General features: G+C 39.6%; 1 protein-coding gene across 1 annotated transcript in view; it reads left to right on the forward strand.

The window, feature by feature from the left end:
* Positions 1–25936, forward strand: part of RELL1 (RELT like 1) — a 456049-nt gene that overhangs the window by 86672 nt on the left and 343441 nt on the right. The gene's annotated exons all lie outside the window — the stretch shown is intronic.

Here is a 25936-nt window from a genome sequence, read left to right on the forward strand (position 1 = left end):
AAAGAATAGTACCTAAAGGGCTACGTAATAATTTTTCACCTGCAGGCCTTTTAGTTGATGGAGATTTTTTTAGTGAGTTGCAAGCACTTTTTCAGGATCAAGGAGCACAATTGTTACAGCTCATTGTTAAACATTATGTGAAACATATTGCTTTACTTACTACTGATATTAATAATCTTGACCAAGAAATTAAATCCGACTTGGACTTTGTCAGGTACAAATATGATTATCAGCGTGTTTTAAATAGCATTGACGCCCTAATGGTAAAATTGAAGTTTAATAAAACCAAAAAGTTAGTAAGGGATAGAACAGCTTATTCCAAGAAAGTAGCGTACCCTAAACTATCTTTCCCAGTCAGAAGTGATGGTTCTAATGGGCATGATAATATTAATGACACCCAATCTGGTGATACATGGGTTAATGAAAATGAGGAGGGGGGTGATGAAGAAGGGGAATGGGAGGTTGTTACTGGCCCTAGACGGAGTAATAGACTAAAAGATAAGGCTAATAACAAGTATAAAAGCACTCACCCCTCCGATTCAACCCCACATAATAATCATAATACTAATAAGAGTAATAATTTTTTAGGGTCACGCAACAATCACAACTGGCGGAAGAAGAACAGGAATCGCCAGTGATAGATATGGATATTAGCCAGTCACCCTTACTGGTCTCTACACCCCCGCCTTATGGCCCTACCATTTTAAAAAATAAAAAGGGCGATTTTAAGATCTATAATTTTTCAGAATTTGTCCGTGATGATGAGCTGATTGAATTATTAGCTTTAGGGAATTCCTTTGTCCCTACTCGAAAGAGCAAATTGGCTGAGGTCATTATTGACCTCAAAAGCTTTGTACGCAAGTTAAATTTACAACTATTGTTCCATAATGAGCAACGAGATGGTGAACACTCTCTTAAATTATCTAGTGTGTTTAATCCCCCTCTACACTCCAAACTACAGTTATTTGAAACTGTATGTGAAGCAGACATTAGGTCTCACCTTTCTGTGAGTAATAAATCGGTGATTGAAAAGTCTTATAAGTTCAACACCACTAAAGAACAAACTGCAGCTTTAGACCTCCTCTGTCGTCAGGCTGTTAGAGTTATAAAACCTGATAAAGGTGGGGGTTTAGTTATTTTTAGTGAGGAACAGTATAAAGACAGAATGTCATTGATTCTTGAAACTGAAGCTTATGCACCAGTCTCTTTAAATGAGGTTAATGGGACCTACCAAAGAATTAGGGGCCTTCTGAGGGATCTATATTTGGCGGCAAAAATAGACATTGATACATATCGATTTCTAGATATTTCATTCCCGAAAATTCCTGTGATGTTCGGAGTGCCCAAGATTCATAAAAATCTTGTAGATCCTCCGATGAGGGCACTTGTCGATGGTAGGTCCTCGATGACTCATCCTTGCTCATGCCTCATTGATTCCATTTTATCAAAATATTTATGGCGTATTCCAGGGCTATGTAAAGATTCCTGGTCGTTTTTACATCAAATCAATGACATTCCCTTCAATGGTACGGATAATTTCCTTACCATTGATGTGGTAGACTTATACACCTCGATCCCTCATTTGGAAGGTGTCGAGTGGACTGGCTTAATTTTAGAGGAACTTGGAGCAAATAAAAATGAGATTCAGTTAGTGACAGAACTGTTAGACATCATCTTGACATCGAATTTTTTCCTTTTTTGTAATGATTTCTTCCTACAAAAGCGAGGAGTAGCGATGGGCTCGCCCTGTGGGGCGAGCGTCGCTAACTTCTTTGTAGGTTATTGGGAAAAACATTATTTAAGGAATAGGACTGATTTGATGAATCAAGTCCGTTTCTACACTAGGTTCCTTGACGATGTCTTCATTCTTTTCCATGGTGATTCCTCTGAAGCCAATACATTTGTGTTGGAACTTAATGCTACTACCTCCTTTCTTAATTTCACTTATAATTTTTCGTATTCAGAGATTGATTACTTAGATGTCAGACTTATAAAGGACAATGTCAAGGAAGAGTATTTGGCTAGCATTTATAGAAAGCTGACATACTGCAACTCCTTCCTGCATTTTTCCAGCGCACACCCCTTCAAACAAAAACGTTCTATTGTAAAGGGACAATTGGTGCGTGCAGGAAGGATGTGCAGTACTCTAAGTGATTTCAATACAGAATGTAATTTCCTTAAGGATATGTTTTCAAGTAGAGGCTATCCTATTCCTCTTTTAGAGGAACTTATAGATGAGGTATCCAGTAAAAGAATTTCTGGATACTATCAACCTCTTTTAAGCAAAAAAGTGATTAAGCTAGGGGGAATAGAGAATGGTGGGGTGAATGGCAACACTCAGAACACCAGTTCACAAACTACAGTACAACTTCTGGATGATGAAAGGCACTTTAATTTGAATTTTATTACAACTTTCACACTTGACTCATGGGCCATTTGGGCCATAATATCCAAAAATTGGCACTTTATAGCCAATGACAGTTCCCTAACTAATAGGTTGGGGATGTCTCCTGGAATTACTTATAGGAGGGGAAATAATTTGAAGGAATTAACACAAAGGAACTTTAACAGGGATAGTTATAATAAACAAAAAGGAATGGCTATTTGTGGTTTTTGCAATTGGTGTAAACTGGTAAAAATAGGAAATAGTTTCACTATCAATAATAATACATATAATATCTTCCACAAATTGAATTGTGAAACAAAATCAGTGATTTACATTGCTTTTTGCAAATGCTGCAGTGGTTTTTATATAGGGAAAACCGATCGAAGACTTCGTGATCGAATTTACGAGCACGATTATGCTATCAGAAGGGGCAATTGTTTAAATGCCTTAGCAAAACATGTGGCGTCTTTTCCTGGTCACAGTTTCGAATTTATGGCCATAGATCACATCCCTTCCTCAATTAGGGGAGGGCCTTTTTCCCTGTTATTGGAATACCTAGAGTTAGAATGGCAATTGAGACTTGACGCTTTTAGAGTGCCAGGATTGAATGAGAGCTGCAATATCTCAGCTGTCCTTAAGCTAAGAAGTTATTTGAGATAGCCGGGGGTATTTTATTTGTTTATTATTCCCTATACATACATATCCAATTTTAAAAATTTTTTATTCCATATTATTCATTATTATATGATTTGTTGAGATTTTTTCTTGATTTGATACTTTTATCTGTGTTATGATTTGGTTATCAGTCCTTGGTTTTGTAAGTTCTTGTACTTTTAGTTATATCTCATCATATTTAATCATGCATATATATTTTTTATGCAGTTTTATAAATAAGGTGTCCATTAGATTTTAGCAGACTTAGGCTGTTTCTTAGCGGGTTTTGTAATCAGTCCAGATTTTATTTATGTATTTAATTTGGTGTTATTTAATGTATATATACATACATATTTCAATTAGGGAAGCAAATTTTACTCTATTAACAAGAGTTAATTAGTTTAGCTGATGTATTAGTAATGTAATCATGGTTCACTATGTCATTTCCTGCCTTTCTGTTATATTAAGGCAGGCAATGTGGTTTAATTGTACTCTGATGAAGCTACAACAGTTTTGTGGCGAAAACGCTGGATTATCGTATAAATAAAAAGTTGCATTAAGTACTTTCCGTCTCTTTGCTGTTTTTCCAAGGTTGTCGTGGCTTTGTGGCTTTCATCCTTTCTTATGAGCTACTTCCATGGAAGATGCCCACTCAGATAGTTCTTCAACTAGACAAATTACTCCTTACCGCACCATTCTGTTTAGCTTGGCTTTGACTTTGTTCTGCACAGCTACTGGAACTTTCCGTGCTGGTCTGATAACTGGGCTTACCTCAGGGGCTAACTTCATGGGGTACACAACTGGGAGTTTGCCTTGTTTGCCTTGGAAGAGATGAGCAAAGTCAGAAAAAATAGTTTGGGTGAAATTTGAGCTGTTCTCATTCAATCTTACATAGTGGATTTCTTTATCAAATGATAGCTGTTCCCAGCAGAGTAACATGAAAACACAACTGAGCCTTCAGTTTGAATTCACCACCAAAAACAACTAGCTTTGCACAGTTTGCCACATCAAGCTTCTCACCACCTTTTAGTCTTGCAAACATTTCTGCTGATGTAACATTGCACTTTGAACCAGTATCTACTTTGAGCTCTATAGGCCTCTCATTAATGTGAACAGTACAAAAAATCTCGTTCTTTGCCCATAAATCTACCTCATTGACTGTTAGCACTGACACACCATCAACATAAAAAGTAGAGTTGCAGCTTTCTAATTTATCAATTTGTCTCTTTGAATGCTCTTTTTAATAAAATAATGTGGCCCTTTAGATTTACAAAACTTTTTGAAATGATTCCACTTTTTACAAGAAGAGCACTGCTGACCAAAAACTGAGCACTTTTCTCATTTGTGCTCATGGTTGCCACCACAATTAAAACAGTTGTCTATGAGGCTAGTCACAGGTTTTGCTGAGTCACCCTTGTGCTTCACTGAGCATGCTCTGGATTTTGCTAGAAAGGCTTGGATTTCATATGCACCACTTCTGTAGACCTGTATATTTTAACCTCATGCTGCATACTATCTACATTAGCAGTAGAAGAAGACACTGCATGTGGCTTCTCATTTAAAAACATATTTGTGTGCCTTTCTGTAATCTCGTATATCTGACAAATTTCAGTGGCCTTATTTAAAGTTAAATCACTGTCTTGAAGCAAAATCTTTTTCACTGCATCATCATTAATACCCAGGAGCGGCCTTAGGTCAAGTTGTGCCCTAGGCAAAAGGGCTCCATGGCACCCCCCCACACCACTTGGTGTCCCCATCCTGGTCTACCTACAGCAAAAAAATACTAGAAAAGTGACCCTGCTACAGCCTTACTCTAGGTTGCCACCTAGTTGGCCTATGCATAAGGTGCTATGTTAATAGCACACACAAGCATGTTTTTTATCACCTTATCTCTTAGATCACCAACTCTGCATGTTTTAGCCTTATTTCTCAAGTCAGTTATATATGCTGTTAAAGTTTCACCAGGCTTTTGATCTCTTGTGTAAAATAATTGCCTTTCCATTGTAATATCCATCTGGGTGTTACACATTTCTCTAAATTTACATTTTAAGCACTCTGAGTCTTCTGTGTTTCAGCCAATACCACAATATGGTGGTCTTCACCCTCCTCTGCAAACACAACAGGTGCATACACAAATGAATGCTCCCTTTCAATGGCTTCTGACCCAGCTAAAGTAAACAAAATAAATGCATTTGTGCATGCGTCTTTGTCAGAAAAAGCAGCCTGTATAAAAATATTGTACTCTTGCTCAAACACTCTCCAGTTTTCTGCAATATTGTTATTAAACACAAGTGGACTTAGTCTGCGAAATCCTTCTGCCATGCCAATAAATTATTTTGAAACACTGCAGATATGGCCCTTGTAATTATGTATGAACATGCACACACCATGTACTTGTAATAACATACAAATGCACAATAAACCCTTTGAAAGACTGCACTTTGCAAAATATTCTTTGAAATAGCTGTACTCTGCAAAATAACTGTATTGCAGTACTGCACACACTCACCAATGATTTGCACACTTCAGATACTTAAAATAGCTTTAGTTATTGTGAAAAATTAGTACTGAGAGAAAAAATAGTTGTTTTCCCTTTTTTATACATTTTATGCTATTCAGATATTGTTTCAAACATTTTTGTAATTATTTTGAATATTTTTATCAATATGGCACAGTTTGAAACATTTTGTTTAATAAGAAATTTGTTTTAAGCATTCTGAGTGCTTTGTTTTATATTTGTTGAATAAAAAATAATTTAAGCAAGTTTTAGTAACTGGAAATTGTTTCTGACCTGTTTGTGAGTTTGAGCAGTAGAGACGATCCATTCCTGTATATTCCTCCAACTTTAACTGTGCTCCTCATGTTTATAGCTCCTGATCCCATTCTGGCACTATGTTGCTTGTCTTGTACATCAGAATAAGATGAAGAGGATTGGTGTTCATTTAAGTATTTTGTTGCATACAAACACATCAGGATGGATAGCAGGAACATTAAACTTAAACAAACTATCTAACTGACTGACTACTGCGTACTTACATGCTTACACCTCGGCTGCTAACTACAAAGTGGCACTCTTGCTTGCACGTGCTCAGTACTTGTATGCATGTGCCTGCTGACTGGAAAGCTTCTTATAGGTAGATCACACATCCTGATCTACAATAACTACACTAGTTTAGGTGGGAAACTCTAGAGAAATGTTTAACTCAGCAGAAAAATAACAATGAGACACTAAAACATATTTTAAACAGCAGGAAAACAGCAAGAAGATTATAAAGAATGTTTTAAACTGCAAACAAATCAGTTATTATAACACTGCTTGGTGGGAAAACCAGAACAAGCAGAACAGATTGCTTTGCAACAGTAAATAGTACCAGCAAATGCTTAAACAGTGAAAATAGCAAAAGGAGCTTTGCAAACAGTGAAAACAGCAATAAAATACAATTTACAGGCACAGTAAGGCAGGCAAATGCAGTACAACAATGCAGTTTAGAACAGAGTATTAAAATACAGCATTAAAGTAGGCACCAGATAGTAAAAAGTGTAGTAAATTGTATAATCAAGCAAAAAAACAGGCAATGTATGGTTACTGGGAAGCTCAGAAACCTCTAGATGTCTGGTATCTCAGTTCAGAGTTGTGGTTGGTAGCCCACCTCAGTTTAGCTAGGTACAAACAAGCAGAAACCTGCTCAAACACAGGGCTTAAATACCAAAAGCTAAAAACTTAAAAAAAATTTAAAAAGGTTCAAAAGTACCAGTGAGGATGCTTACTCCAAGCCAGGACAGGTTCTAATCAGCACACTTCTCTCAATAGAGTGCAGAAGGGCCCCTTCCAATCCAAGATGGTCTGGAAAATGTGCTCAGAACAAACCGCCACTACAAACAGACCCGTATGCAGCAAACCTGTTTCTGGACTATGCTACAGCTACTGGCTACACTAGTTTAGGCGGGAAATACTAGAGAAGTCTTTAACTCAGCAAAAAAAAAAAAAAAAAAATAGCAATGAGATACTAAAAAAATGTTTTAAACAAAAGAAAAACAGCAAGAAGACCCTAAAGAATGTTTTAAACAGCAAATTAATCAATTATTTTAACACTGTTTGGCAGAAAATCAGAACAAGCAGAACAGATTGCTTTGCAACAGTGAAAAATACTAGCAAATACTTAAAAACAGTGAAAATAGAAAAAAGAGCTTTGTAAACAGTGAAAACAGCAATAAAATATGATTTACAGGCACTGCAAGGCAGACAAATGCAGTACAACAGAGCAGTTTAGTACACAGTATTAAAATACAGTATTAAAGTAGGTGGCAGTAGCCGCGGTGGTGCAGCGGTAGCATTGTCGCCTCACAGCAAGAGGTTCTCCTGTTCGGTTCTCGGCTGGAGTGCCTTTCTGTGTGAAATCTACATGTCCTCCCTGAGGTCGAGAGGCATTCGAAAGACATGCGTAGGACATGCCTTAGTTGAAGGTTGGGCGTCGAGCTGGCACCTCAGCATTGTAAAAAAATCTACTGCCAATAATTAGCGGACCAGAGTTCTGCTGTGGCAACCCCTAACTGGGAAAAGCTGAAAGAAGAACAACATTAAAATAGGTGGCAGACAATAAAAAGTGCAGTAAATAGTATAATCAAGCAAAAAAAGCAACTTATAGTTTTTGTGAAGCTTAGAATCCTCTAGTTGTCTGGTATCTCAGCTCAGAGTTGTGTCTGTTCAGTACAACTTAAACTGATTAAAGAAATGGCTACTGAGAATAAAACTGAGGAACATGTTTAAAAAGCATTTCTTGAGTTCAGTTGCTGCTATGCCAGTCACTGAACTACACATACAAGCAAAACTCCCAGCTCACAGAATCCAGTGAGTTTCAAGACTGATACAGGGGTCCATGTTACTGTGATATCACATGCTGCCTTCCCAAATATCTTGAAGCATTCACAGTTGCATGAAGTAGAGAGAGACAGAGTTATGTTAGAGTTGCTACATTTGAAGCTGGTACCGCCTCGTAAGCATGTTACCAGGAACACCAGTCATTACCTAATTCCTTAGGCCTAGACAATTAGACCCTGTCTTTCTAGTGTGCATCCCAGCCCCGCCCGGCCTGTTTCTGTAACCAGACTATTTTTTTCCCCCAATAGTATCTTGAGTTTATAAGCTTACTGGTAGCCCTAATTATTCCTTACTTCCAAGGAAACATCTAACTGTTTGTCTTTTCTAATGTGGTACTGTGACCTGAGTGTAGCCCCACTCCATTCACTCCCCTCCCACCCCATTCCCACCCACTCCCTATATCATTTCTTTTATACCTATCCCACCAGATGACCCCCTCCCCTTACACCTCTCTCCCAGCCACTCCCACACTTATCTTACATATGACTTTTAACTCTGACAAGTTCATATTCTGATACCTCATCACTTCCATCCTACCCTTTTGCTACCCTCTCATCTATCCCTCACACATCCTCTCTAACCTCAACCTCGACCCCTCTCTTGTCCACAAGCTCTCCTCCCATTATGCCTTTCAAAAAGCAAACTTTTCTCTCGTTACCTCCCCTACTCCTTCTATACACCCTCACATCCTATCACTGCCATTTAACACTACCACATTTCTACCTAACTAATTTAAATGACAATTCTTTCATACAACTCCAGCAATACTTCCCCATATGCTCATCTATCTTTCCTCTAAACACTTCCCTCCCTACAATCAAAGTACCTCCTTACCGTTCTACCTCACTTGATGAAAAAAATAACGTACCTCCTAATCAGGCAGTTCCGTCTCCAAATATTTCTCCTTCTGTCAGGTGACATGCACCCTAACCCTGGTCCCTACCCCACCTCTTCTGTCAATAATATTATCCCCCCTAACCCTACTAGCTACACTCCTTTAAAAAATCAGTTATCCTTCTACTTTCTAAATTTTAGAAGTGTTCTCAACAAAGTTAGTGAATTCAATGCATGGATGGCCAACTACACCCCTGATATAATAACCCTGACTGAAACATGGTTGAAACCACACAACCAAGATAGTGATACCCTCCTACCTGGATATAACGTCCTTAGACTCAATAGACAAAAGAGAAAAGGTGGTGGGAGTGGCCATTGTCTATTCTGACCATCTTACCCCCTCTAGCCCAAACAAACCAACTCCCTCCTTCTCACCTGCTGAACTCCTGAAGGCCAACTTTAAATTTATTTATTTTATTTATTTTACATTTGTTGACCGGGATGGTCCGACTGGATACATGTCCATTTTCAGCAGAGGCCCGGGGAGAAAAGCTCTACATTAACAGTAGGAAAAATACATATTAAAGAAAAACAATTTATTCTCTTTGGTAGTTTAAACAAAAAGATAAAAATACTATAAAGTATATAAAAATAGACTACCCTAGATATTGAGGGGAAAAAAAAAAAAAAAAAAAAGAACAGACACAGGATACGACATACTTTTTTCTCTTTCTAGTCTGACCATGAAGAAAAAAACTTATGACCAGAATTCAAGGGGAGGGGGGGATAGAAGGGGAAGAAAGAGAGAGTGGTCATCTGGGATTTAAAAGGTTAGACCTGAGAAGGAAGAGCTCACTAACTAAGGGAGAGTTAATCTGGACTTGCACATTGGCAGAGCCAATGTGATTTGAGATGGTGAATTAGTCTTTTTTTGAATAGGTTTAGGGAGGAAATGATGGTGAGACTGGGGGGGAGGGAGTTCCATTTTTTTCCAATGGCATTGGCAAACAGTGCATCAATTAAACAATTACACCACTATAACCATTGTAGGTATCTATATTCCCCATGGAGACAACATTAATATCCTGGAAAACATTCTTTCTCATCTTTCCCAAAACATTTATAACAAAACTATCCTTCTTAGGGATGTAAATATTAACTGGCTTACTCTTCAGGCACCCAACACTACTTCATTCATCAACTTGCACGGCTTTGTGCAACTTATCTCTACACCCACTCATACCAACAAATCTCATCTCCCTAGCTCTCATTTTGATTGGATTTTAGTCTCCCACCCCCTAAATACCATAACCCTAAGACCCTACCCAATGCCCTAAGTGATCACTCTCCCGTGACAGTCAGATATACTTCACAAAGCCCCACAGATACATAACCTCCCGGTCAGATATACTTCACACTTCACTAAGCCCCACAGATACATAACCTCCCATAAACTCTCCTCCTTCTGCCCTGAGACCTTCAAAGACCATCTCTCCAGAATAAACTGGTCACAGCTAACCTTTCCCCCCCTTGATGAAGCTGTCCATTTTTTCAACTCTTCCTTCCTAATCATCTTAAACTCTCTGCTCCTCTCCACACAGTCAGGATCAAATCTAATATATCCCCATGGTTAACAAATCCTACCCGTAGCCTAATGAAAAAGAGAGACAGGATGTGGAAATTGTGGATAAAAACCAAGCTCCCCACTCACTTACAAAAATATAAAGAACTCAGAAACCAGGTCAAAAAACGTATCTACAAAGACAAAAGGGACGTTTATACCAACCTCTCCGTAGCCCAAAGGTCAGACCCCCAAAAATTCTGGAACTCTTTAAATCACATATTGCATCCTGGAAACCCTTCCCTGTCCAAACCCCTGCCCGAATAGCACACCTGAAGAAACAGCTGACTTATTCAACACCCATGTTATTGTATCTATATCTAAAATGATTAGCTCCTCCCCCTCCTCCAATGATGCTAACAACTTCTCCAATTCTACTTCTTCACCCCATCCTCCTAACTCTTTCTCCCTTAAAACTGTACCTGCCACCTATATAAAATCTTTACTCTCCAAACTTAAACCCTGTTCTCCTTCTTCTGACAATCTACCGTCTTATTTCCTGTGGACTGCAGCAGAATCTCTTGCTTCCCCTGTATCTATCTTAATTAATCGTGCCATCACCAAATTTTATGTCCCTTGCTTATGGAAAAAATTCTACACTTTACCTATACATAAAGGTGGAAACTCCACCGACATTACTAACTTCAGACCAATTGCAATACTGTCTCCTCTCTCAAAAATATTGGAAAAATTTATCTACAAACAAATTATGCAATACCCACTTGAGGAAACTTACTCACACCTACCCAACATGGCTTTCACCCCAAACATAGTACCACACATATTTTTCATAAATACTATCCCTCTTGCTCGTGATAACAATAAACTTGTTTCCTACCTATTCCTGGACCTCTCCAAGCCCTTTGATACAGTCTCCCATCCTCTTCTTCTGTCCAAACTAACACACCTAAATTTCTCTTCTTCAACTATTACCTGGTTTTCTAGCTATCTACCTGATTGTCTGCAATCTGTTAAATGACTTTCAGCTCTATCCCCTCCCCTCACAATGAAAATGGGAGTCCCCCAAGGATCTATCCTTGCCCACTACTTTTTAATATTTTCACTAATTTAGTATATACCTCTTGTCCCCAGTCATCCCTTATACAATATGCAGATAACTGTACAGTCATCACCATCACAGACACTCCCTCCAACCTCTACTCTGCTAGCCAAGCATCCTTTAACTCTGTAGAATCCTGGCTCTCACACAACAAACTAATTCTCAACCCAAAGAAAACTAAACTCTTACTCTTTCTCCACAAAAACCTCAATAATCTCAAAACAACTTTTACTATACTGTCCCTCAACAACACCTCTATCACAGTTGAATCCAGCACAAAACTGTTAGGAGTAACAACTGATGACCAACTAAAGTTTGATTTACATTTGCTTAACTGTATTAAAAAGACACACCAAAAACTTGGAGTCCTTTACCGCAACAAAAAGTTCTTAACAAACAATGCAGTAAAAACTCTCTCTCATGCATACCTTCTTCCTAGCCTAATGTACCGCTGTCACATTTTTACTAATCTGAACTCCTCATTCTTAGCTAAACTCTAATCAACCTACAACAAGGTAGCTAGATTCGCTGCATACCATACTTATAAGACTCACTACTGTCCCTCTCTAAAACACTTAGACTGGCTAGAATTACCACACCATCTCCTCTTCTCTCAACTACGGATAATTCACTCTGTTCTATACCAACACTCATTCTGCCCTAGCCTTACTCCTATAATCTCTAAATATTCCCCAACTAGGTCTCTACGCAGCTCTGACCAAGACCTGCTACAAATATATAAACCCAAGACCAAAACTGGTTGCAACCTCTACAGCTTCAACCCTGCCTTATCTTGGAACAAACTCCCCTTAGAAATTAGATCCCTCAAACACCCAAAAAAATTCAAAACAGCCAATAGAGAATACCTAAAAATTCACTGGATTGCCACTGTACCCATCCTCCTTAACTACTTTCCCTTACATCTAATATTCTTATTACTTTACATCTAATACTCGTATTACTTTACATCTAATACTCTTATTACCTCCTCCCATCTCACTAATACATTTCTTCCTGCATACTCTCACTAGCCACCCTTCTTGGTGCATTTTATCTAAACTTCCTATCTTTTATCAGACTTTTAACCTCTATTTTTGGCATCACTATGCCTCTCAACTCCTTATTCGTTTTTCTTTCTCCTCTACAGAACTAATATATGCCAAAATGACAACAAATAATTTTTGAAACATTGCTATTTATCAATAATGTATTGTTTTTCTTTGTACTGGCATTATGTTCACTCTTGCCACTACCTCTCTCCCAACTACTTGTATAAATCTAAACTCACTTTGTACATATTCATTGTATACTTATTATCTACTTCTTTTTATAAACATTTACTGTATAATTAAGATTATGATTGCTACTTCTTTTTATAAAAATTGTACTTCACTGTGGAGCTTTTCTCCCTGGGTCTCTGCTGAAAACGGGCCACTCAGCTCAGTCGGACTAACCCGGTAAACAAATGCAAAAGAGATGTAAAATAAATAAATAAATAAAAATATGTAACCCTGCAGGAAAACCCAAGTGTTCTGGTAGATTTCAAGCTGTGTTTGAGTGGAAAGAGCAGTTGGAATCCTAAGTTTATGACCTTAATGATCCTTACATAAATGACCAGCTCAGCAGAGCTGTGGTGTGCAAAATGTGTCTGTTTGCCAGAATAAGTAAAGTCAGCGTGGATGTGTTTGAAGTTGGTCTGCTTAATTCTGAACCAGTAAATGAATCAAAAGAAATGACAGAAAATACAGGAGCCAGTTAAATTTGCTCTGTAAAAACAGCGGTGGTGGTGCTGCAGTAGCGTTGTCGTCTCACAGTAAGACGTCCTGTTCGATTCTCAGCTAGAGCATCTTCTGTGTAGAGACATGCATGAATGGGCGTACCTTTGTTGAAAGTTGTGCATCAGAGCTGGCAACTCGGCACGTAAAAATCTACTGCCAATCATTAGCGGACCGGAGTTCTGCTGTGGCGACCCCTAACCGGGAAAAGCCAAAAGGCACAACAACAACATCGAGTTGGTGTAATAGTTAAGGTAGTAAAACCAAACAAACGCACCTCCTGAGTATCGAGCTATAGTAGTATAAATGCAAAGTAACAAATATGATATCAACTCCTCAAAACAGACTCAATGGCCAATAATAAAATCCAAAGCTTTTATTTAAATCAAAGTAAGTGCTTTTGCATTCTCAAAGAACGCTTCATCAGACTTCAAATTGTTACAAATGAGGCTAACCATTTTAAAAAAAATTTTGAACCAATCAATGTAAGCAACGTCATTAAATGCAATCAATTAAACATGGAAAACAAATATAAAAATGTGTTAAACCCCCTGCTTCAAATTAACATAAAATACAACCCTATCATCCATATAATCAACATCTCCAGTGAAAAATATTGAGAAACATACTGTTATAACCAAAATGACTATCGCTAAATAAAAACACTTATGCAGAGTATACAGGGCATTGTTGGCTCAGACCCTAAGCCATAATAAAGATTCATAGGTGCACATAAAATATGAATTAATCTAACAATATGACATTGAGTAAGTGAACGTTTGAAAAATACATGTAAACTCTATAATTACTAAAAGAATATAGCTGTATAAAAAATATATGTGATCATATGTCTAAATACAGCACTGAGCTTATTGTATGAAGTAAAATACACCCTTTTTTTAACCAATCTAATGTAGCTGAAGGTATAGCTATAAATATAATAAAAACCCTATAAGGAATGCTCACACAAGACAGTATATTTCCTCGGATGGAAGTTGCATCACGATTGTAGGCAGACAGTAAAACATTGGCCACTATGTAAATGATAAAAGATAATCATTATGGGTGGCCCCGGTGATGCAGGGCAGCCAGGGTGGTGCAGCGGTTAGCATTATTGCCTCACAGCAAGAGGTTCTCCTGTTTGATCCTCTGCTGGGGTGCCTTCTGTGCGGAATCTGCATGTCCTCCCTGTGGTCACATGGGTTTCCTCCAGGTGCTCTGGTTTCCTCCCACATCCCAAAGATATGCTGTAGGTGGATTGGACACTCTAAATTGGCCATAGGTGTGTGTGTGTGCACGTGTGTGCCTTCTGTGGAAGGCTGGGCTGGCAACTCGACACCGCAAAAACCTCTACTGCCAATCATGAGCGGACAGGTGATCTGCTGTGGCGACCCCTAACCAGGAAAATCTGAAAGAAGAAGAAAAGATAATCATTCTGCCAGATCTAGTAAAAAATCAACATCGACCTTCAATCAGTTTGCAGTAACATAAATCAACTAAATATACAATGAAAATAAATATGCAGCATACACTTGTAGAAAATTCCTCACAAACACATCCATGCTCAAAAAACACACTATTCATTGGTAAAATAAAATATTCCTGTCTTGTAAGAGCTTGTAGCTCTATTCAGGATAATCACATGACCAAGCAACTAGAAAAAGACCAAACGTATTGTGTGAATGCACAACCAGTGTACAAAATACACGAAATACAATTTAGCAAGCATGCAATATAAATAATAAACTTAAAAATAATATATAAACAGATCATATGATGATAATAAGACAACTATGTATCTAAATCTAGCCAGAAAGCTAGAAATGTGTGTTAGTGTAAGTCATATAGCACAGTGGTTAAGGTGTTTGCCTCATATGCCTAAGGTCGAAGGTTTGATTTTCACCTGTGCTAAGAGCTCATTGATTGATTAAAGAGAAATGGTCTGTTCCTTAAAAAAGGCTTTAAAGAGACCACATCATTTCGCCCATAGAGCTTGTCAGCCTGCAGGTTAATGATCCCTCTCTGCTCAAGGGCTTCCATTGTATTCCTAATATCACCATTCCTAAGGTCCTTAAAAACCAAACCCAAAACTCAAAACCTAAAAGTGTGAGCAGATCCTGCCTGCACTACATGCTTGACTGTAGCTATAGAAATATCCTTCTTATTGATTTTATATACATGTTCTCGCACTCTTTCTCTAAGGGTCCTGTTAGTTTTGCCAACATAAAATCGGGGGCAGCTAACAAAGTACGCTAGATATACTAAATTGGAAGAAGTGCAATCTGCAAAATGGTCAACTCTATAAACTCTTACCAGTGGAAGGATGTATAAAGGTGTTGCTATTGGCCATATAGCCACACAAATTGCATCTCTTGCAACTGAATGTATCCTGTCTCTGTATAGGTGTCAAGGGTCTACATGAGATGTTACTATAACAAATCTTATTCCTATTCTTGATGGACTTGCAATTCTGCCGATGCTGACATTGTAAATTTTAAAAAAGCTGTGGTAGAGTTAATGTAGGTCAAAAAATGACCCAAACTTTCAATATTGCCTTTCCATATGACAAAATGTTTATAAAACCATACATTGCTACTGCAAACATCATGATTCAACATGTGATTAGTTTCCCATTGTGCTATTACCAGGTTGGCCTAAAAAATGGCAGAAGATGAACCCATGACAACTCTTGTTTTCTGGATATAATAAGTGCCTTCAAATACAAAAACATTGTTATCTAAGATCAACTCCAAAAACATGCATATTATATTAATCTGAGTTATGGAGTAATTTGAATGAGTTTGCAAATATTCTTTTACAAAACTAATGCCAGTCTGGTTGGGAATAGAGGTGAAAAGAGTGCAAACATCAAAAGTGACAAAATGTCATCAGTTGATATAAGATTGTCTTCATAATAGGACTATAAAGATCTTAAAAAACTTTGTGTGTCTCTTATAATGGTGGAACTATTAACTAAAACAGGATTCAACATCTTCTCTACATAAATAGGTTCTGTTAGCCAACCTCTCCCTGACACTATGGGTCTAAGGGGGTGTTGGCCAGTGTTTTATGTATCTTCAGTAAAGATTTTATTATAGGTATCTTAGGTGTCTCAATGAGAAGATATTCATACAATTCTTTACTAATAAGCCTGCTCGTTAAAAAATCAAACAGATCACAATGCACTCTCGTATCATCTCTTCAGTGGTGCTGATAGAAATGACAGAATATGTCTCAACGTCTAACAGCAGCTCACACATCTTCTTGACATAGCTGGGCTTATCTAATACTGTAATAGCGCCACTCTTGTCTACAGGACATATAACAATATGTGGATTGATTTGTAGAATCTCCAAGGCTATTTGTTCCCTCTTAGTTAAACTGTCGAATTTACTGTGTGTCCCAGTTCGATTATTGTACATTTTATATAGATCATTTTCACACATATGCATAAAGCTTTCAACAACTGGATGAAGGGCTGGAGAAAACAAACTAGGTTTCTTACAAACATAATTGCCACTTTCACATGAAGCAGGAAGAAAAGAATTCAACATAACTCTCCTGCAAAACATTTTGAGGTTCAGCACAGTGTCACTAAACCTACTACAAGTACCAGGAATAAAAGATAAGCCCTTCTGCAAAACTTTCATATGAAAGTCATCAAGTGGATGAGATGATAAATTGTATACTAAGTTTTGTTCTTTGACCAATACTTCTTCATATAGCGTATTTTATGTGCACCCATGAGTCTTTATTATGGCTTGGTGTCTGAGCCAACATTGCCCTGTATACTCTGCATAAGTGTTTTTATTTAGCAATCGTCATTTTGGTTATAATTGTGTCTCTCTGCATTTTTCATTTGAGATGTTGATTATATGGATAATGGGGTTGTATTTTATGTTAATTTGAAACAGGACATTTAACACATTTTTATATTTGTTTTACATGTTTAATTGCTTGTATTCAATGATGTTACATTAATTGGTTCAATTTTTTTTAAAAAAACAGTCTCATTTGTAACAATTTGAAGTCTGATGAAGTGTTCTTTGAGAACTGAAAAGCACTTACTTTGGTTTAAATAAAAGCTTTGGATTTTATTACTGGCCGTTGAGTCTGCTTTGAAGACTCAATAGCGTATTTGTTATAATGGCTAAGGTGTTTAACTCACAGGCACAGAGTATAGTGTTTAATTCTCACCTTTGGAAAGGTAATTGGTTAGGGTTAGAATGGCCTATTAAAAAAACTAGCCTAGTAATTAGCTATAAAATAAAGCTCACACAAATGCTTAAGCGCTTATGTCTACTCTTTGTGGACTTCATCAGAAGCAGTTTAACAAGCTTACTCATTCTTATTTATAAAATACGTCGTCACTTTCACAGTCCATTAAACAAGCCTTTGGTGCCCCATATAGCCCCTTTTTAGACAGAGTTCCCCTACTGGACATTCCTACATAGAATCAAATTTGGACAACATCAAGTTGCCACTACTCAGGGAGGTTGGCATAATGGTTAAAGTGTTTACCTTAATAACACAAGGTGCAAGGTTTGATTCTCACCTGGGGTATTTGGCTAGGCTTAAAATGGTCAGTAAGGGCAGTTAGCTTAGTATTAAACTATAAACTAAATAGAAAGATGCCAGAGTCTGAAGCTCTTCTGCAACTCAAACACATTCATATTTGTGTAACTTCTGAGACATGGTTTCAGAACAATGACAGCACTTGCTCTGTACCAGGGTTTAGCACCTCTCATGCCTTCAGACCCTTGAGAAACTGCAGGGGAATCTGTATTCATTAGAAACATCATTATTCACATTAAAGTTACCCACAGCTCTAACTTGGAGTTTGTGGAGAACGAAATTACCCTTAAATCCAACTATTACTCATTGCTAGCTACAGAACTCCTCCAATGCTGTGCAAAGATCACATATATTACCTCAATACCACTGAGGCATTAAATATCAAACCAAATACCTTCTTATTAGGGGATTTCAACTACCCAGGCATTGAATGGTATGCTTATACCTCTAAAACTAGTTATGGTCAAATTTCCTATACTTCATTAATACCAATGCACTGTAGAAAATTATAAAACTACACCTAGCTGCCCTAATATCCTTGACCTAGTTCTTACAAACCTAGCCCCCACCTCTCATCTCCTCATCCCTGGTTAATCTGACCAGTAATCAGTCCAACTTCCCTGTAAGGCCTAGTGGTACCACCCACCACCAAATGAGACCATCTTTAGGGACTTCTTCTCGTACAAGGCAAACCTACTTTAACTTGTAGAAGACCTGTAAAAAAAAATCCAATAATCCTTTGCAAATGGACCCAACTAAGTGGGCTGCCACATTTACCTGTGACCTCTACCAGCACTTGAACAGTTGTATATAGAAGTCAGTACCTGTCCACCCTAAATATAATACATTATAATAATATAATAAATTCAGCAATGATCATGCCTGGTGGAACCCCAGTATTAATAAACTGTACAACAAAGTAATGAAAACGGTAAACAGTCCCAAGAAATCCCCATCTCCCTTCCTCAAGACTACAATGAAATATGCCATTGAGGAAGTTAAAAACACAGTTAGCAAATATAAAGCAGAGTACGAACTTAAGATTGTTGCAGATTCCAAGAGAAATTACAAATCTTTTTTCAGTTTTACCAGAAGATTAAGGAATGTTGTTGTTGTTGTGTCTTTCGGCTTTTCCCGGTTAGGGCCACAGTGGAACTCCGGTCCGCTAATGATTGGTAGTTGATTTTATGTGCCGAAGTTACAGCCCTGATGCACAACCTTCAACGGTTGTATGCCCATTCACGCATGTCTCCACGCAGAAGACGCTCTAGCTGAGAATTGAACCGGACAGCGTCTTACTGTGAGGCGACAATGCTACTGCAGTACTTAAGGAATAAAGTTGAATAATGCACTGAACTTATCCACAGTAATATCACCCATTCTGACCCCAAGGATATAGCTAATATATTAACAGATAAAGTTAGTGCCTACTTTATCCCTCCTACCCACATTGTTGCCTTCACTAACCTGAGAATTTAGCTTTCCACCTAATCACTTTGGAACACATCTTAAAATCCCTGTCAAAGGTAAGAATAATCCTTCCATGGGACCACACAACATACCAGGCTGCATTCTCAGCTGTAAAACCAAGTAGAAAGGGGAATGTATGACTGCAGCCAATAAACCACAAAAAGGCTCATGTAATGTCTGAGAATGGATATATAGTAGTCCAACTGTCCACACAGTAATCTAATGTAAAATAAAATGAATTGGTAAAACACTTTCGGTAAAATCCAAGAATACTTTATTATAATCATAATTTTAGCCATTTTCTCCTTTTCTCGCTGCAGGCTGTTTCTGGGCCAGCACAGCTTTTTAGTGGGTTTTGATTTTCTAGCTAAGAAGTACTCCTTCCATCTGCCTCTTAACCGTGGACTGGTGTGAGTAGATTGTTGCCAGCATCCCTTATGAAGGCTGTTTGGTGGATTATCTTCATTCGGTTCTTAGTGTTGCAATCCTGATAGTTTGTGTCCCATCTACTGAGTCACTTTCAAATTTAATTCTAATAATAAATGTCATCCAAACTGCCTGATCAAAATTTGCTACTCAAAATAACTATCTACAGAGATTTCTGTTGAGGTTATGATGCAAGCCTCCAGATAGGCTGTGCCAAAACTCTTCCATGCGCTAACTGGGCCACCATTGCCAATGGACTGCCAACCTCAAACATAGTGTCCTAGGGATAAGCAATTTTATTTCCACAGACTGCCAACCCCAAAAGGGTTCCCATCTTCCCCAAACCAGCAGGACAGAGGTCAAAAGTGCCATTTCCTTTGCCTCCTTGAGGGCATAGAGCATGTTCCTCCTGCAGAACAGATGGTCCAAGGTTTCACCCAGACTCTTCCTGGCACCCAGGAAGGAGGCACATGGTGCTCCATCTATCCATTCTAGCACCTTCTGGTGGTACCAAAATTAAAAATGCTCTTTTCACTCCAGCAAGCAGCTCTTTCATCTAAGCTTCAATGATACTTTTGCTTAGCCACTCCAGACTTGAGGCTCCACTTCCTACATATCCTCATTTCAGGGAACCTATGCAGGGAAATGCCTATGTTTCAGGGCAGATCTGCACTTTCTTAGTTCTTTGTGCTTCCTTTGGCTTTGGCCCATTGCTCCCCAGAAGCTTCCCAAAATGTCTGGCTCTGCCATTGCTCTCTGCGGGTGCAAATTCCTCCCCTACTGTACTCTTTCAAAGACAGCTGCTCAACCACTTCGGACTTTTGTAGTATACCCCAGAGAGTGTTTCCAGAGGTTCTTTACAATCAGTTTGGGAAAAGAAATCAGAATGAGTCTCCACACACACCTTATTCTTAAAAAGCCTGATACAGCCCATTAGTACCTTTATCTTAGAAAACAAGCCTACCTGATGATCGTGACTCTCTTTGTTAGCCACCACAAGCGAAAAATCATGCAAGCTCTAGGTTCATGGCCTCTCGTATTCAATGGTCCCATATGCCGACAAAGGCGCGAGGAAACTACAATGTTTGGTGTTTGAAAGTCGCACCCCTCAAGGACCAGCCCTTTCTTAGCTGCCTTCCCTTTATGTTATTAATGAACATGGTGTCATTTCTTCAGATGCATGTTTAATGGTACACCAGTGCAGTTTCATAAGCACTCGTACACCGTATTTAACGCTATATCACCACCAGAGAACTAAACCTTGTTTCTTTAGAAACGCAGTTCGTTCAGGACTCTGCCAACAGGCTTTTACAACAAAGAAGAAACTTAGCTGTCCATAAAGATAAATTCAAAATTGGAAAAACTCCCTCATCAGCCTTAAAGCAAACGACTAAATGAAACCTCCCAAAAGTTTACCATGAATTGAAACTAGCCTATGAAACCCAGGGAAACTTATACTTATCAAAGGTGCCTGTGGAACCTTTCATAAGAAAGCCCTAGGGCTTGTTCCCAAATTTGAGAATTAACTAAAATGCTGCACTCTGATCCGCTGACTTGGCTAACCTGTTAGCAGGTGGTTCACAGCTGAAACATCTGCCCTCTAAAGTGTCCATGTGTTAATGGTCTCTATCTTAGTGCAAAGAACATGTGCTTCCTATGGGGACCAGAGGTCCTGAAATATTCTTAAAATCGCGGTCCAACAAGAACTAGCTTTCCATTGAGCACTCTATTCAGCCTAAGTACAGGCTTCTTTCCAGCAGAGTGGAGGAACTGCCATTGTCATCCCCTGCACAAAGGCTTTTTCTTGCTTACCACTGGACCTGGAATTACTCCATTTGCTTGATAAATAGATTCCAAAAGCCAGTGATGGCTATTATTATTGATGAAAGACTTCTCGCAACGTGGCGAGCACAATGTTCTATTACCTACGGCTGTCACGCAACTGATGACATGGGCAATCGCTACCTGACCACTTCAAGGCACGCCCAAGAAACCCGAAGCTCGGCTGACTTCGAGACTACCAAGGTCTCTGGATGAGGGAGGAAGTTGGCCAGAAGCTACCAGCGATTGCTGGGCGTTTCTTTGCTACAATGCAGTTCATTTCAGCATCATTGAAAGTTAACTCCTTATTCCTCATATAAGGGCGGCCAGCTGGTTTCACCTGAGTAGACCATGTCAATAGGGTGCTTCCACCGAAGTAACAGACCTGTCAATTAGGCAGTGTTCCCCACGATCCGTCTCTATGACCACCCTACTGTTTGGCATTCATCTGAAGTTCCGTAAGTAAAGACAAAAGTCCTGTGGCGAACCGAAGCTATGGATGACTTTGTTGGTGCTGGCTGGCTGACTTTCACAAACAGCACTACTCGTGAGGGACTCAAGTAACAAATGATCGACAGAGTCATGGCCTTGATACATTTTTTTTTTTTTGCATTTAACTCTCTAGTCTCATTTGGAAAAACACAGCCTCTACTACTACCACATACAAACAGCATCCTGCTAAATCCTATAGGTGAGAGACTCTGCACTTGGTATCAACGTATTTCGACAATCATGTAGCTGTGGTCAGAAAAGAATTTTACTTGGTTAATCTCATAGGTAAATGGATTGCATCCGAAAGATTACCTCTCTGGGGTCTCCCTCATTAGGCCAATAATATAACTTCCAGTTTTGCAAAATTTCTCCCAAACACCTGACCAACTGGAAAGGCCACAGAAATGCATCACAAAGAGAAATCATGGTTTCTGAATGCCTGTCCTATGATGGCCTAAATCATGCTGCTCTACTTCAGGTATTTCCTAGACACTGAGATTCAGCCTCCTGTCACAAGGGCAGTATCGGACCCTGTCCTACTAGAGATGCTCCATATCTGTAAGTCTAACTCCTCCATCTCTGTTTTGACATGTATGGGATGTCTATTCCAGTGCCTTGCTGACCCTCTTCAAGCACAGCCTCCTGATGAGTGGACATGGAAAGCAACAACTCTCGTCATGGAGCTCACAGTCTCATTGACAAGGCCACCTGTGCCGACCACTGAGGTTTCTTTTTAGGATAAACGCTTGGCTAGGGCTTGCAAGGGCCCCAGGGCCATTAGCCTAGTAACATCCCATGGACTGCTATGAATACTGCAGCAGCATGTGGAAGGTTATGCAGTACATTTGTACAGTCTACCATAGGAGTAGATGCCTCTTCTTATAGGCAGGTACTAGGCTATTAACCCTGGGGCCTATATAAGCCTAGCCAGACGGTATCCCGCTTTGCCACCTAAGAAAAATTATTATTTTCCTGTGCCCCTTTGCATAGAGCCACAGAAGTGACCCCATACTTCCTCTATCTCCCATCCAATCATCAAAGATTCTTCTTGAGTGCCAAGTTGAGGAGCTTTGTTTGATATAGATAGGTAGCTGACCTAGAGAGGTAGTCTCTGGGACAGAATCTATCCCTCCAGCATGTTCTGTTTATTGTGGTGACAAGGTTTAGTCCCTGAGCCGCAGTAGCTCTGAGGCTATTGAGTATGTCAACAGCTCTGGGGTTTGACCTAGCTTTGTATGTTAGGCAGCCGACACCTCCAGTAGGCTATATGACAGAGAAGCCAGAGTTTTGAGTCCCATTCTTTGCATAGGGCATCTGTTTGAGGCTGGTAAACCTCTTTGTGAGGCATTTCTTTTGGACTTTCCAGTTGTTGTAGATGTCTTGTGAGTGTACATGCCAAAAAGGGCATTGTACTCTATTGGGTTTAATTTTTAAATGAGGATGGGTAGAGGAGAACAAATGACATCCTTTCTCCTTCTCCCCTGGATGAGAAACCTTTGTGATGCGCTCAGAGAAGGATTACCTTGACTACTGTGGTAATGTGATTGATCAAAGGAGAGACTACTGTCCACCTGTGTCCTAATGCCTCAATGTACACTTTCAGTGCAAGTAGGACTACCTCCTATGTGGTAGCCTGGTACAGAATTTTACCAAGGAGGATGACTATGCACTTTTGCATTGAGCTTGAGGCCACATGGCTTTGACACCAGGCATCTTTCTCAGGGAAGCTCCTTTGTAGGATGTCCACATCGCTAGGAGTTTTGACAGGCCTTAGCTTAAGTCATCTGCTAACTTTAGCAGCCAAGACCTTCTGTGTTGGTCTGTACTTGAGAAGTAGATGCCAAACAGGAGAGGACCTAGGACTGAAACCTGTGGGAATTCCCAATTTGTCACTGGTCTCCAGTTGGATTTAGAGTCTGCTACTTTTAGTGTGGTTCTTACAGCCAGTTGGCAACCCTGTATCTTGTGGAGACATGGGGATTTGCATCTTGAAGGCGGAGTGATTTTATAATTCCAGAGTGGGGGGATGGTGTCAAAGCTCCTGCCAGATCTATACGGGGCCCAGGTTGTCTTTCCCCAGCTTGAAAACCGCCTTCTTACTGGCCATTACTTCAGCTAAAAGGGTTTCTAAACTTCAGGCTCTGTGTGTTAAGCCGCCTTATTTGTCCTTCCATCCGGATAGAGTTTACCTCGGGATCAATCCGTCTTTTCTGCCTAAGGTGTGTCTTCAGAAGCTAATATTAATCAATCCATTAATCTTCCCGTGTTCTTTCCCCATTACCAGAACAAAGGAGAATATAAACTGCATTCCTTGGATGTGCACAGACAATTATGTTTTTATACTCCTTGAACTGCTGGTCATAGGCAATCTGACCAGTTGTTTGTCTCCTTTGCCAAAACAAGTTTAGGCAAGTCAATTTCTAAAGTTACTCTTATCACGGTGGATAGCTAATTGTAACCTCTTAGCATACCAGAGTTCGGGAAGGCCTGCACCTCAAGGGGTTCGAGCCCATTCTACTAGGGCCGTCGCTGCTTCGGCGGCTTTTAAATCTAGGGTTCTCCTAGATATTTGTTCCGCAGCCACTTGGGCCTCATCTCATACTTTTATCAGCCATTACAAACTGGATGTCGTCTCCAGAGGTAGGACGTCCTTTGACTCTGCAGTGATCCGGAATGTTCTTCCATAAAGGCCACCCAGGATTCAGGTAGCTGGGGACTCTGTCCCAAAGGTTGCTGACAAATGAAGTTCCTACTTCAGATTTAGAAGTTATGTACTCACCATAACGTTCCATCTGAGTAGGTATCTTCATTTGTCTGCAACCATCCCCCCCTCCTTCCCCCTGACCTTTAGAATCTGTCTTGGATTAGCCCCTTCCGGGGCACCTTTACATTGCTTATATCGGGCAAACTTGATCTGAGGTCAGTTAGGGTTGGCAGGGGATTATGGGTAAAAGGAGAAGCTAGGAGCTCGGATCTATGCTGTGGTAAAAGTTGCCGGCTCGGATCCGAGATCGGATCTGTATCCCAAAGGTTGCAGACAAATGAAGATACCTACTCTGATGGAACGTTATGGTGAGTACATAAACTTCTAATTATGATGCCCGAGTTGGGTATTGTGTCTAAGGCCTTTGCGAGGTCCAGGTAGGCTGTGTGGACTACCTTTCCCTCATCTATGGCTTTGGTAACTGTTTCAAAGAAATCAACTAGGTTTAAGAGGCAAGATCTGCCCTTAACAAAGCCGAATTGGGTAGGGTCCAGTGTCTGGAGGCTCCCAATGTCTTTGTTTGAGTTCTATGATAATACACTCCATAGCTTTACAGACCAGACTAGTCAGACTTATGGGGCGATAGTTCCCGGGGTCCGTTGTGGCACCACCTTTGTGGAATGGGACCACTGTAGCTGTACGCCATTCTTTGGGTACATATCCTGTAGTAAGGCTAAGTTTGAACAGTGACTTAATGTGAGGGCCAAGTTCTTCTTGGAGCTCATGTAAGATGCAGCCTGGGACATGGTCCGGTCCCATAGATGCTGTGTTTTTTGCTTTGGAGAGGGCAGCTTTCACCTGTTCATCTGTGATGTCAGGGAGGTTACATTCAGATGGGGTAGGCATTTGCTCCTTTGGGAGGGAAGGGGCGGAGAAGTTTGCGCTGAATCAGTCTGCCAGGATGTTGGCTATGTCTGTAGGTTTGGTATATTTTGTATAGTTATGCAACAATTCAGAGCATATCTGGAAGTTTCCACCCATATTCCTGACATAACTAAAGAAGGCCTTGTGATTATCTTTAGTGCCTAGGGCAATTTTTCTTTCGAAACTGGCTTTTGATGATTTTATGAGGGATCGAGGTTTTTTGCTAATACTGATCAGGGATGCCTTCCCTTTTTGGGATTTTGCTCTGTCATGTAGTAGCTTCCTCCTTCTGTTGTATAGCTTATTTATGGC

This window comes from Protopterus annectens, chromosome 2.part1 (assembly GCF_019279795.1).
Source record: "Protopterus annectens isolate FY-2018-M chromosome 2.part1, PAN1.0, whole genome shotgun sequence".
Classification (NCBI taxonomy): Eukaryota; Metazoa; Chordata; order Ceratodontiformes; family Protopteridae; genus Protopterus; species Protopterus annectens.